The sequence below is a fragment of the Lynx canadensis genome, chromosome C2 (genome assembly GCF_007474595.2).
Source record: "Lynx canadensis isolate LIC74 chromosome C2, mLynCan4.pri.v2, whole genome shotgun sequence".
NCBI lineage: Eukaryota > Metazoa > Chordata > Mammalia > Carnivora > Felidae > Lynx > Lynx canadensis.
In genome coordinates this window covers 22,393,799-22,405,893 of record NC_044311.2, presented here as the reverse complement: position 1 = coordinate 22,405,893, position 12,095 = coordinate 22,393,799, and the positions used below count along the sequence as shown (strand labels likewise).

General features: G+C 38.7%; 1 protein-coding gene across 1 annotated transcript in view; it reads left to right on the top strand.

The window, feature by feature from the left end:
* The window catches only part of KCNH8 (potassium voltage-gated channel subfamily H member 8), a 355,504-nt gene that overhangs the window by 245,945 nt on the left and 97,464 nt on the right, over positions 1-12,095 (top strand). The window lies entirely within an intron of this gene.

The window sequence follows — 12,095 nt, the reverse complement described above, 5'->3', positions numbered from 1 at the left end:
GAATTTTGTGTCCCCATTATACATGGGAATTTAAGGGAGACTTTTCCATGTGCTACATAATTCTGCATAAATGAATCTGAAATGTTCTGCACATGAACACATTTTTAAATTTATGCTAACCACAAGAACTGTACAGAAAATGAAACTTCCGAGGGCTATAACCCTCTATCCAAAAATATCTGCATTATTCTCACAGTCATTGCCTTTAGAGAATTGTCATGGTACCCCATGTAGAATTCTTTTTTTTCTTAATCTGACATTTCATCAAAAGAATCTGTTTCTTGGTTGGCTAGAAAATTCTTCCCTTCTTTTCTCCAAAAAATCAGTCTTGAACTTTTGGAAGCACAGACCTTTGCACAGGGATGAAGCCACAAGAGATTCCCGAGAGAGAAAAATGCTCTAACTTTTCACACCAGCACTTAATGGCAGGATGCATCTGGAACATCCCTGGGTTGGCTCTCATAATGCCGTCCTCTCGCTGTATGGCAGTATACAAAGCCTTCAAAGTATATCTTTGGAGAATGAGTTGGAGACGCTAAGAAAACAGACTCTCCTTAAAGTCTTCTAAAAATGCTCCTACATACACGTCTCAATTTTGACCCTAAACTACACCAAAGCAAGGACTGTGTTCTGATTATGCTCATCTCAGACTGGTTTTATTCTCCTTATCAAAGTACTTCTTCTGTGCCTTGCTATGGATCTCAATTCTCAGAAATGAAGTAAAGGGAGAGCTAGAACTGCAGAGTGAAAGCGAGAATATCCTACATGAAGACAATATGAGATGAGATGAGGGAGAGAGGGAGAGGAGAAGACAGCATGGTGAGGAAAGAGAAGAGTTGATTAAAAGAAGAATCAAAGTCTGGATTGTACTTGGATTAAGACATTTTCTGTCCTTTAGTATTGTTTCCCTTTCTATTTTCTTGTCCTGAAGGCTCCCTCATCACACGCTCTGATATAGTCCTAATGGTATTCAGTGAATTGCCGCATTAGATCTCTGCCCTTTGTTTTGAATCCATATTAAAATTCTTGCTTGTGGTCAGCCACCTGATTCCTTTCTGGGCCTGACCTAATTTCCTTCGGGCCCCAGACCTATACACTCATATTAATTTGTAAGGCTAGTCTAGTCTGAGAGGCTCCAGATGGGGAAATTCAGCTTATTCACGCTCTCAAATTTAGTTAGATGAGGAAAGCTTTTTTGTGTCCTTTCCAGCACACCAGTTCTGCTACAGAAGTACAAACTAGCTGTTGTTTTTCTTCCCACAAACACACAGAAGTAATGATTTTCCAAGAAAAAGAAGCCAGCCATCTGAACGACTTCAGTATTACCCCCTACCACTTGTGCTCTTAAACTTGGTGCTGTGGTTCAGTGTAATGAATGGGAGCTTGTGAGCTGGAAGTCAACCCACAAAGAGAGCATAATACGTAACACAGTGATGAGAAGAACGTTGGGCTGGGGCCACAGAACTCTCCTGTTATCATGGCTCTACCACTAACCAATTGCGAGATATACAGTAATTTCATTCACCTCTGTGGGCCTCAGTTTCCTCACCTAGAGCATGAGAAACCTCACCATATAACTCGAAAGTCTATTTCAGTTTCCACGTTTATGACTTTAATGGAAGAACAAACCCAGTATTGTGTGCTTATTTTTGTCATAATTCAGTGTCCACATAAACCATCAGCAGCAACCATCCAATGTCAAAGAGTTTGAAGAAAAAGGATGTGTCAGGAGGCACATCTTGTGATCACAGCCTGTCAAAGAATTGATATGTTTTACTCAGTTATAGTAAGGATTACTGAATCTGTATCTTTAGAAAATTAGATTTCCTGTCCAAACACCTCTTGGAAGACAATCTGAAAGGGAGTATGCTAACTCTACCTGTCAATATCAAGTTTCTAGGCTTGGCTACAAGGACTTTCCCTTCCCTTAAAATTACTTACCTCATTGTTCATTCAAAACATTCTCCAGCTGAGATTTGGACACAAATTAAATAATTATGACCTTCGCTACCTAATCTTTTAATGAAGCAGCTGAGAGTCTAGGCTCATTTAGTTTTTACTATGTAATTTGTACACTAATATTATGTTTTACCTTTTTTGGCCCAATTACCATGAATCAAAAATTCTTCACACAAATAAAGTTTGATTAGAGACACGTTCTTTATGTTGTGACTAGCATTAGATGTATAGAACAGATTCGTCTTCCCAAGGGATAAAATAGAACTTCCTTTCTAGTCACTGTTAATTGCCTTGAAATGATTTTTTCCACTTTTTGTCCTTGGCAGGTCTACTACTTAGAGTTCAAGAGAGTTCCGGTATTTTGTATCAGGTCAAAGCAAAGTTAATATTTTTAAAAGATTGTAATATCACTTATCTATATCTATTTTTAGAAGGTGGAATTAATACTCATGGACTAATTATACCAGAGGCTGATTTTGAACTGATTTGCCTGCTGTTATTTTTACTTTTATGTGCTTCTTTACTGTATTTTAAGGGATTTGAGGTTTGGCTTATTGGTTCATGGCATTTTAGACTTCATGAGAAATCCCGCTCTAGGCTATGCAGGCTCCGTGCTGGAAGGGTATGGTCTGTTGTGTTCACTGTGGTGTCCCTGTGGTATATAGTTCCTGGAACATGGCAAATGTCGGGGGGAAAAATGTGGAATGAATCAACCTTCAAGGTCATTCATTTACTAAATGACAGTCATGGGACAAGAACCTAGATACCCTGACTCCTTATGTAGAACTCCTTCTAATACTTTTGAATATTATGAAATTATAGGAAATGGCTGTGTAGCAAATATTTTCAGGCAGTGAGATTGAGAGAAGAATGAATAGGGTGATCACTTAAGATTTGGTTGTGCATTCAAAAAAATATTTTTTGAGTGCCCACTACATGCTTGCTTGGTCCCGGGTAAGGCACTGGAGAAAACCAAAACAAATATTATACTTAATGTCATGGAACTTGAAGTCCGGTAGGAAAAAGAGACAAATAGTTCAATAGATATATGACAGTGTGATAGTTCTATAACTGGAACATGCACAGAGGAGAGGCAGCTAGATCTAGCTAGAATATCAGCAAAGGCTTTTCCAAGAGGAACTAGTTTGAAGGGATGAGTAGGTCTTGTCTCTGTAGATGCTGAGGTACAGGCATGGGTGGGAGCAGGAACGTGGTTATATGAAACAGTTCACTAAAAACCAGCATAAAAGATGAATGGGGTAGTAAAATGATGAGGCTAAAGAGGCAGGTAGTCGGGGACCAGATCTTTATAGACCATTCATGCTAAGCTTTAGAGTTTGGACTTCATCCTAAGGCCACAGAGAAGCATAAAATTCTCTGAAGCAGTGATCCAGAGAATAGGGGGAGATGTTTTGCTCTGCTTGCTTCATTTTCGATACCTATAAAAGGGCAATAATAGTAGTGCCTCCCTCATTAAGATTGCCAGTATTAAATTAGGAAATCTATGTGAAGCATTTTATACTGTGCCTGGCACCTAATAAATTCTCAATAAATAGTAGCTATTATAGCCATCATTCTCATTTTATTATGACAGTTCCTTCTAATAAAGAAAGTACCATGAGCTGTGACTAGTGATACTTACGATTTTATATGGGGAGGGTATTAAGAAATGGCTTAAAAAGTATTGCCCTTAAAGTGTAGCTGTAGTTTTGTAGTGCTGAACAACAAATTGTGTGCTTTTGCCTATCTTCAAAATAAAAAAGCCCACACCTTATATTTGAGTCAGTCTCAGAAAAATTAGTAACTTTCACATAGCCTCATAATCGCACACATACAGATTTCCCCTTCAAGGCTAATACAGGTGACAAGTTTAACATCTACCCTATAAGCTTGTTGGGATAAAGAACACTTTTATGGAACTTAGACACGGTGCTTCAAGGACAAGATTCAACAATACATTAAAGAGACCTATCACAACTGAGTCTAAGTTGCTTTTTAAATTAAGATTTTTGTTTTGGCTGCCAAGAAATATTTCAGAATGATCTCTTTGGTGGTGGTGGTGGGGGGGGGGGGGTCTTTACTTATTTACCATAAGAAGACTTAAATAAATACCCAGCCAAAAATGTGTGAGAAGACCCGAGTATTTATGTACATCCCAATTAAGGTAGGGATATGTGATTTTAAGTATCAGTTGTAAAGTTCAATTAATGACATTGAATTAGTCCTTAAAGAGCTCCATTAAGGATATGGAATAGAATATAATCAGTCTGATTTAAGTTAGAAGGATTTGGATTTGAATCTTGCTTCAGGGATCTACTAGGCATGTGATTTTGGCCAAGATGACTTCAGTGACTTTTTATACAAGAAACTTTAGTGTCCTCATCTGTAAAATGGGTGTGGTAGTACTGGCCCTCAGTGGCTTTAAGTTTTAGAGTTACTGAAGTGGACATACGTAACATAGTCTGGTTCTTAGTGGGTTCTTGCAGCTGATAACTACCACCATTTATAACCACGTCCTCCACTCTTACTGCTTTACTTGGGGCTGTTCTCAGACTGCAGCCATTGCTCAAACTTACATCGATGAGCTATGCAGAGTTGATAGCAATACGATTCAAGTCTAACGAAGAGGCGATATTTCTGTCACAGTCGTGATTCTTAGCGGCAAGCAAAATCAGAAAAGGAATTCATTAGCAGGACCTGCAGACTTAGAGTTAGAGAGAGAACAAGGCTTGGAAAGAACATGATCCAAGGCAGCTCCACGTATCCCAGCGCAGGGAGCACAGCTGCTGCCGACATGTTGCAAAGATGGCCTAGACATGCTTCTGTCTCTGTAGATGCTATGAGAGAGCCCTAACCTTCTGTTTGCCTCTGATCCACAGTCCCTGAAGGGAGAATCCAATCCACAAGGTTAGGTCACGTGCTCAAATGCTGAGTGCTGGGGGTAAGGAGGACCTCCCCACCTTACCCTGGTGTACCTCTGTATCTCTCCATTACTATGCACGATGGAGTATACCCCCTCACAGAAGATTTTAGACCGCCAAAAAAAAAAAGAGAGAGAGAGAAGAAAAATGTCTTGCACAATAACATCTGTACCCTCACATCTAAAACCAAACAGTGCGCTTTACAAAAGCATTTATTAAAATACTTCAGTGGGGGCACCTGGGTGGTTCAGTCGGTTAAGCGACCAACTTCAGCTCAGGTCATGATCTCGCGGTTCATGTGTTCGAGCCCCGAGACGGGCTCGGTGCTGACAGCTCGGAGCCTGGAGCCTGCTTCGGATTCTGTGTCTCCCCCTCTCTCTGCCCCTCCCCCGGCTCACACTCTGTCTCTCTCTCCCTCAAAAATAAATAAACGTAAAAAAAAAATTTTTTTTAATTAGAATAAAACGCTTCAATGAATCATCATACCCTTCTCAGACATGGTCATGTCAAATGGAATTAGCTGAAAAACGGAGATGTGGTAATTATCAATGCTTCTTGCTTACTACAATACAGTCTGTGATGCTCACGTAAACATCACAGTGGCAGCCTGCTTCCCGAGCTCTGCCTCCTCGGCTAGACTGCTTCTTGGTCAGTAGCTCCCATTTGTAGCTGAAATGCATCCTCATATTCTTTCTCAAAGCTATCTCTATTTCTAAAGCTACGACATGCTGAACTTGAAAATAGATGGTCTGCTACAAAGGTTAGAGATGAGAGTATACTGTAATAGGGAGAAGCTTTTTTATCTTTTAATCCTTTGGCTGGAGTACGTTTATCCATTGTGGATGCCTAAAAGTGTATCTGTACCAGAGACCAAAAAAAAAAAAAAAAAAAAAGGGAAACAAATAAAAGCCCCGAAATCTAGAATGGGAAGAAAAGGATTAAGTGAGATAAGTGAGATATCATTTTCAAATTTTCATTGACAATTTTAATCCTAAATCTCCTGATCCTTGTTGGATGAAACATCATAAAAGCTGATTCATTTGAAAGGCTCTCTGGTTATTAACTGCTTAAAATTTACAAGCCAAGCCTCATGCAGTTGGAAAAAAAAAAAATGGTCTTATGATATCGGGAGCTGGTTATTTCAATAACTATACCAATTTTTCCTCAAGGACGTAGAATTGACAAACTCTACATTTTCAGGTTTTGTATAAAGGATTATAAAAACTTTTTTAGATAACCCTTATCTGTAGATTCTTGTTCTTAGGAATACATGAAATAGAGAAAGGGGAGAAAAAGCTTTACTAAAATGAATGTTTCCAGACGTTAAAATGGACCCTGGTGAGGGAAACCCGGGCTGCTTGTTGTTGTTGTTGTTTTTAAACACAGGATCTTTTTTTTTTTTTTTAACGTTTATTTATTTTTGAGACAGAGAGAGACAGAGCATGAACAGGGGAGGGTCAGAGAGAGGGAGACACAGAATCTGAAACAGGCTCCAGGCTTTGAGCTGTCAGCACAGAGCCCGACGCGGGGCTCGACCTCACGGACCGCGAGATCGTGACCTGAGCCGAAGTCGGCCGCTTAACCTACTGAGCCACCACCCAGGTGCCCCTAAACACAAGATCTTAAACTTTCATGCACGCTTAAATCATCTGAGGATTGTATTAAACTACAGATTCTAGGGCTGCCTGGGTGGCTCAGTCTGTTAAGTGTCCGACTTTGGCTCAGGTCATGATCTCATAGTTCGTGAACCTGCATCGGGCTGTCTGCTGTCAGCACAGAGCCTGCTTCAGATCCTCTGTCCCCCCTCTCTCTAGGCTCCTCTCCCACTCACGCTGTCTCTCAAAAATAAATAAACATTTTTAAAAAAGAAATAAAATACAAATTCTAATTCAGTAAGTCTAAGGCAGAGCCTGAGACCTAGCCCACGTGTGAAGTCCGGGCTGCTGGTCTCCCCACCACACATCGAGTAGCCAGGTTTTACAGTCTCAGGAATTTCTGTGACTTTAATACCGCTGGTTTATAAACAGTCCTAAACCAGTAACAACTCAGTCCTTTCTGTCCTTTTCCACATTCCTATCCTTTTTCAATCCTCATCACATCTGTGAATTTATTTAGACCTAGGTCATTCCTAATGGACCAGGGAGGTCCATTGAGAAGGAATTAACCTCAATGCTGAAGCAATACAACACAGTGCTTTAAATATCATCAGAAACAATTTATATTACTAGTAGTTATGAGAAACTAAAATTGAATGCCATCAGTTTTTAAAACGTTGCCAATGCTCTATTCTATTTTGATAAAGGTTTCTAGAAGACAGAAATGCTTTCATGTTTTCAGAGCAAGATTTCACTCTTCTGAAAAAAAAAATTTTAATTTACTTTTTTGCCGTAAAGAGCAAAAGGTTTATTCTTTTTTTTTTCTTTGAGTATAGTTGACACACAATGTTACAGTAGTTTATTCTTAAAATTCCGATTTCCCTCGTATTTTCTAAGTCTAATGGTAAATCATGCTTATGAAAATTGAGGAAATAAAGAATGTCCAATTCTGAAGTCAAATGATCTCTGTAGTCTGACCTTGTGTGTTTAAAAATATTTGGGTATTTAGAGAGCAAGCGGCACAAAATTAGATTTTAATTGCATAATGTTCTCAATCCTTTGATAGGGAACCTCTGGGTTTCAGGTAACCGACTGGGGGTTAATATGACTTCAGGTTGCCCGGGTTTCTCAGTAAGAGGACACACTTCGCAGTTAGAAAATGCTGAAGTTGAAATATACTCAGAATGTGCTCGTACCAGAGTTTCCAAATACGTTCACGGGTCAGACCGTATACTCCGAGCAATAAATGGTTCTATTGTCATAAAGTTTGAGACATGAAGCCACTCCATCCCATTCTGAAGGACTGACAAGGTCAATTAGCACAGAATGAACTCAGAGAAATCCCAGAGAAACCGATTAAACTTTATTTAACCCAAATGTTGCATAAATTTATTTTACCTCCTAACCCTTCCTTTTTGTACTACGCATTATTAATATTCTGTTAACATTCTATGAATTCAGAGCTTAAAAAAAATACACCTTAGTCAAAGTTACTAAACTCTGTCATAGGAGGAGGAATAATAATGATTTTCATCTTTTTAAAAATATGGGATACCTCATGTGTCATTTCACAGTAAATCTACAAGAATGAGAAATTCTCCTCATCTATAAAATGGAAATAATACAAAATACCTACTTCAGAGAGTTAGTTGTGTGTGGGATCGTTGAGCACAATGGTCAACAATGAGACATTTTCCAGTGCAAGTTAGTTTATTTAAGGAACCCCGGGAACAGGACCCGTAGACAGAAAGAGCTGCACTTCTGCTGTATGAGGCTGGTGATTATATGCTTAGTGCTCAAAGGGGAGGGGAAATTCAGGGAGTATTAGATCATAAATGTTTCTTTGAATTTCTTCTTGTAGAACTACTTTCTTCAGAGTGGTTTGGTGCTTATCATTCAGCTCAGTATTAACTATACGTGAGATGTACAAGCAGTCAAGGGACCTTTAAGAAGGTAGCACCCTTGGGGCGCCTGGGTGGCGCAGTCGGTTAAACGTCCGACTTCAGCCAGGTCACGATCTCACGGTCCGTGAGTTCGAGCCCCGCGTCAGGCTCTGGGCTGATGGCTCAGAGCCTGGAGCCTGTTTCCAATTCTGTGTCTCCCTCTCTCTCTGCCCCTCCCCCGTTCATGCTCTGTCTCTCTCTGTCCCAAAAATAAATAAACGTTGAAAAAAAAAAAAAAAAGAAGGTAGCACCCACGGGCACCTGGGTGGCTCAGTCAGTTAAGCTTCCAACTTCGGCTCAGGTCATGATCTCACAGTTCATCCTGAGTTTGAGGCCCACGTCCATGTCGGGGCTCTGTGCCACAGCGCGAAGCCTTCTTTGGGTTCTCTGTTTCCCTCTCTGTGCTCCTTTCCCACTCATGCTCGCTCGCTGTCAAAAATAAATAAATAAACTAAAAAAAAAAAAAAAAAAACAAATGTAGCAACAGCACTGATCCTTATCAAAACTATGCAGGCTATAGGTCAGCTTTCTGGGCTAAAGCTGAACATTTTTCTGCTTCTATCCCTCATCAGGTGGGTGAGCTCAAGAAAGCTAACGTACATAAAAAGAGTTTGCAAACTGAAAAGTGCGGTAGAATTATGACAGGTCATTGTGTTAGTAACATACACACAAACACACATACATGCATATATACATATGTATATATGTATAAATGTATGTCTCCCTCTTTCCAGAGAGACATTATGCACATAGTCTATGTCACAAACTCTTGTCTTTGTGTTCTTCCCACGATACTGGTCTTGGTGTGGGTATCTAGAGAACCCATGCGTAATACATATATTTGGGTAAATGCAGGAATAAATGAGTAGACCACAAATAAGGGCTTCTGTCTCATATCAGTAGATCATCCCACTCAGATTGAAAGAGGAAGAAGTTCTGAAGTCAGTCTTTATTCAGTATTTGGAAATAAGGTACACCAGGTCTGTCTTTCCTTATAGCATCTCATCAGGTATACAATTAAAGAACAAAATTCTCCAAATACATATTTATTATTATAAATCACAATATTACATATCTGTTCAAATATGTAGGTATTAGAGGCCATATTCCTCATTTAGGGTCTTGAAATTCGTGTGCTGTGGCAGTGAATAAGTCAGTTCTTAATACATTTTCGAGTTCTTACAATAAGACTATGATAAGCAATGGTTTCACTCTTACAGGAATACCAGAGATGGCTAATCATTTCAACTCTTTTTCTTTCCCTATCCTGATTCTTTTTCTGGGTTTCCTGAATTAGTAAATGGTTCAAACATGCTTCTATTTTCTAGCTGGAGATAAATTTGGGTTGGTACTGCTTATAGCTCTCATTGGATCTGAAACCCTCCAATGAGCTGCTTCCTAGTCCCATTTTGGCCTCTCAGTCCTGGAGGAATATGCTTGGTTCTCGACTAGCTTGAGCCCTACCCTGGACCTAGACTTTGGAGGAGGGAATCTCCTTTGAGTATTTTCTCAAAGGAGCCTTTGTTTTGAGGTGATGCTTTGCTCATTGACTTTCTACGCTCCTACCAAAGGAGCCTATAACTTAATCACTGGAAATATCCCTACCTCTGACTTCTTCCTTTCTAGCCTATAGCACTTTTCTGAGTTGGGACAGTAATGTGTTTCTGGCTCGCCCAGTCCCAGATGTTTCTGTTCTTAAATTAGTGCAAAGTTGGAGCCATGAATTTTAGGGTAGCCCAAAAGGTAATGTGAGCATCTAAAGAAAAGAAAGGTGATCAGGGGGAGTTTAATATAGCTGATTGAGGCTTGCATCTGATCTTTCCTTTTCTTTTCTTTTTTCTTTTCCTTTTTGTTTTGTATGTACGTATATTCTAAGTGTCCAAATAGTTTCTCAGTATTATTTACTGAATAGTCCATTTATTCACACTAATTAAATTTGGCATTTAATCATACTCAATTATTGTGCATACTTATGGCTGTTACTAGGTTTCATTTTTCTTTCATTGACAGTCTAATTTTATACCAGTATTGTAGAATTGAATTATTGTGCTGTTTAAATTTTGGTACAGCAAGTAGAATGAGGCCACTTTGGCTCATTTACTCATTTAGATCAATATTAGAAAAAATCCCCCTTCCAAAAAATCCAAATGGCATTTTAATTGGAGTTAATTTCACAAATTAATTTGGGGAAAGTAATGCTTTTAGAGATATTTTTGTCATCCAAGGTAGGGTACTCAATCTCCATTTACTTAAAAAATTTTTCTTACATTACTAAGAAATTACGTAGTTTCCTTCATAGGAGTTGCACATATTTCTTATTAAGTTTATTTCTAACTATTTTACATTTTTGCGCTTATGTGGGTCGGTTCCATTTTCAATTAATTTTGTTCCAGTTATTATTGGTATAATAAAATCTAGTGACTTGGAAATAATATTGCATAGATATGTCAATATGTATCTAAGTTTTAATTAATTTGAGTTTTTAGGAAGATAATCATATTATCTAAAGAGCTAATACATTTCTCCCCGACTTACCTAATGCCTATACTCTTTTTGGCCGCTTGATTTGAGAAAAATTATCTATTTTATTAAATACTCTAACTTCACTAGATGTTACAGAAAAGATATATTTTATAGATTACTAATATATGTTATTATTGATATGTGACAGTCTACAAAGTCACACCAAACTTTAAATTATGGCCCTCAGAAATATATTTTGTAAAAGAATGTGGTGTAATGGAACAATTCTTAACTTGAAAGTTGGGATCCTCTGTTCTAAGCGCAGCCCTGCTGCTAATTAACTGTATGACCTATGAATTTTGTCAAACCATATCTGTCCCAATTACCTCTGAGGAAATGAAATACAAAACTGCTTCTTAGCAAGTCTCCATTCTTTTGAGTCATAAACCCTTTTGGAAAGTGAGTGGAAGCTGTAGCTCTCTGATCATAAATCCATACCTGCATATAAATAGATTGCATAAAGTTACAGTCTGTATAGTCCATGATGCTTTCGCATGGGTAGCTGATAAACAAAGCAAACGAAAGTGCCCCAGTGCTAGATAATCTCTAAGATTGTTTTCAACCTGGAGAAGATTTAGTTACAATTCCTTTAAGAAAACTGCTTTGCACCTGCAACTTGGATGTGTTGAAGAAATAATACCTTAGTCTGTTGACCTGTCTTTCACCATTCATGAGACTCAGTCAGAACTGCCCTAACTCGTTAGTAGCACATTTTTTCATCTTTCTGTTCTTTCCAGGTTTTGTACCATTTGAGGGTAAGTGTATTTTGTACAATAATATACATGCTACAACAATCCTCTCCTTTGATCCGTTTCTTCTGAAGGTTCTTAACCATTGGAGAAGTTTAGCCACAGCCACGCACTGTCAATTTTGTGATGCAGACAAACTCAATAAACAATTTCACTTTACGTGCAACTTTACAGAAATGTAATGATTTCTTAAATTGAGAGAAAGCACTACCGCTGTCTAGATTGGATACGTAAATAGGTTGTGATTAGAGGGTTCAAAATTTCATTTCTGACTTAATCTCTAAGGGATAGTCAGATGCAAAGCTAACTTCCTAATATCTTACAACTTCGGTCATTTGGACGGCGTTCTGATTAGCCCAGCTGGTGAGGCCCTTCTCAATACAGGCTCTAACACCGACCAGCATT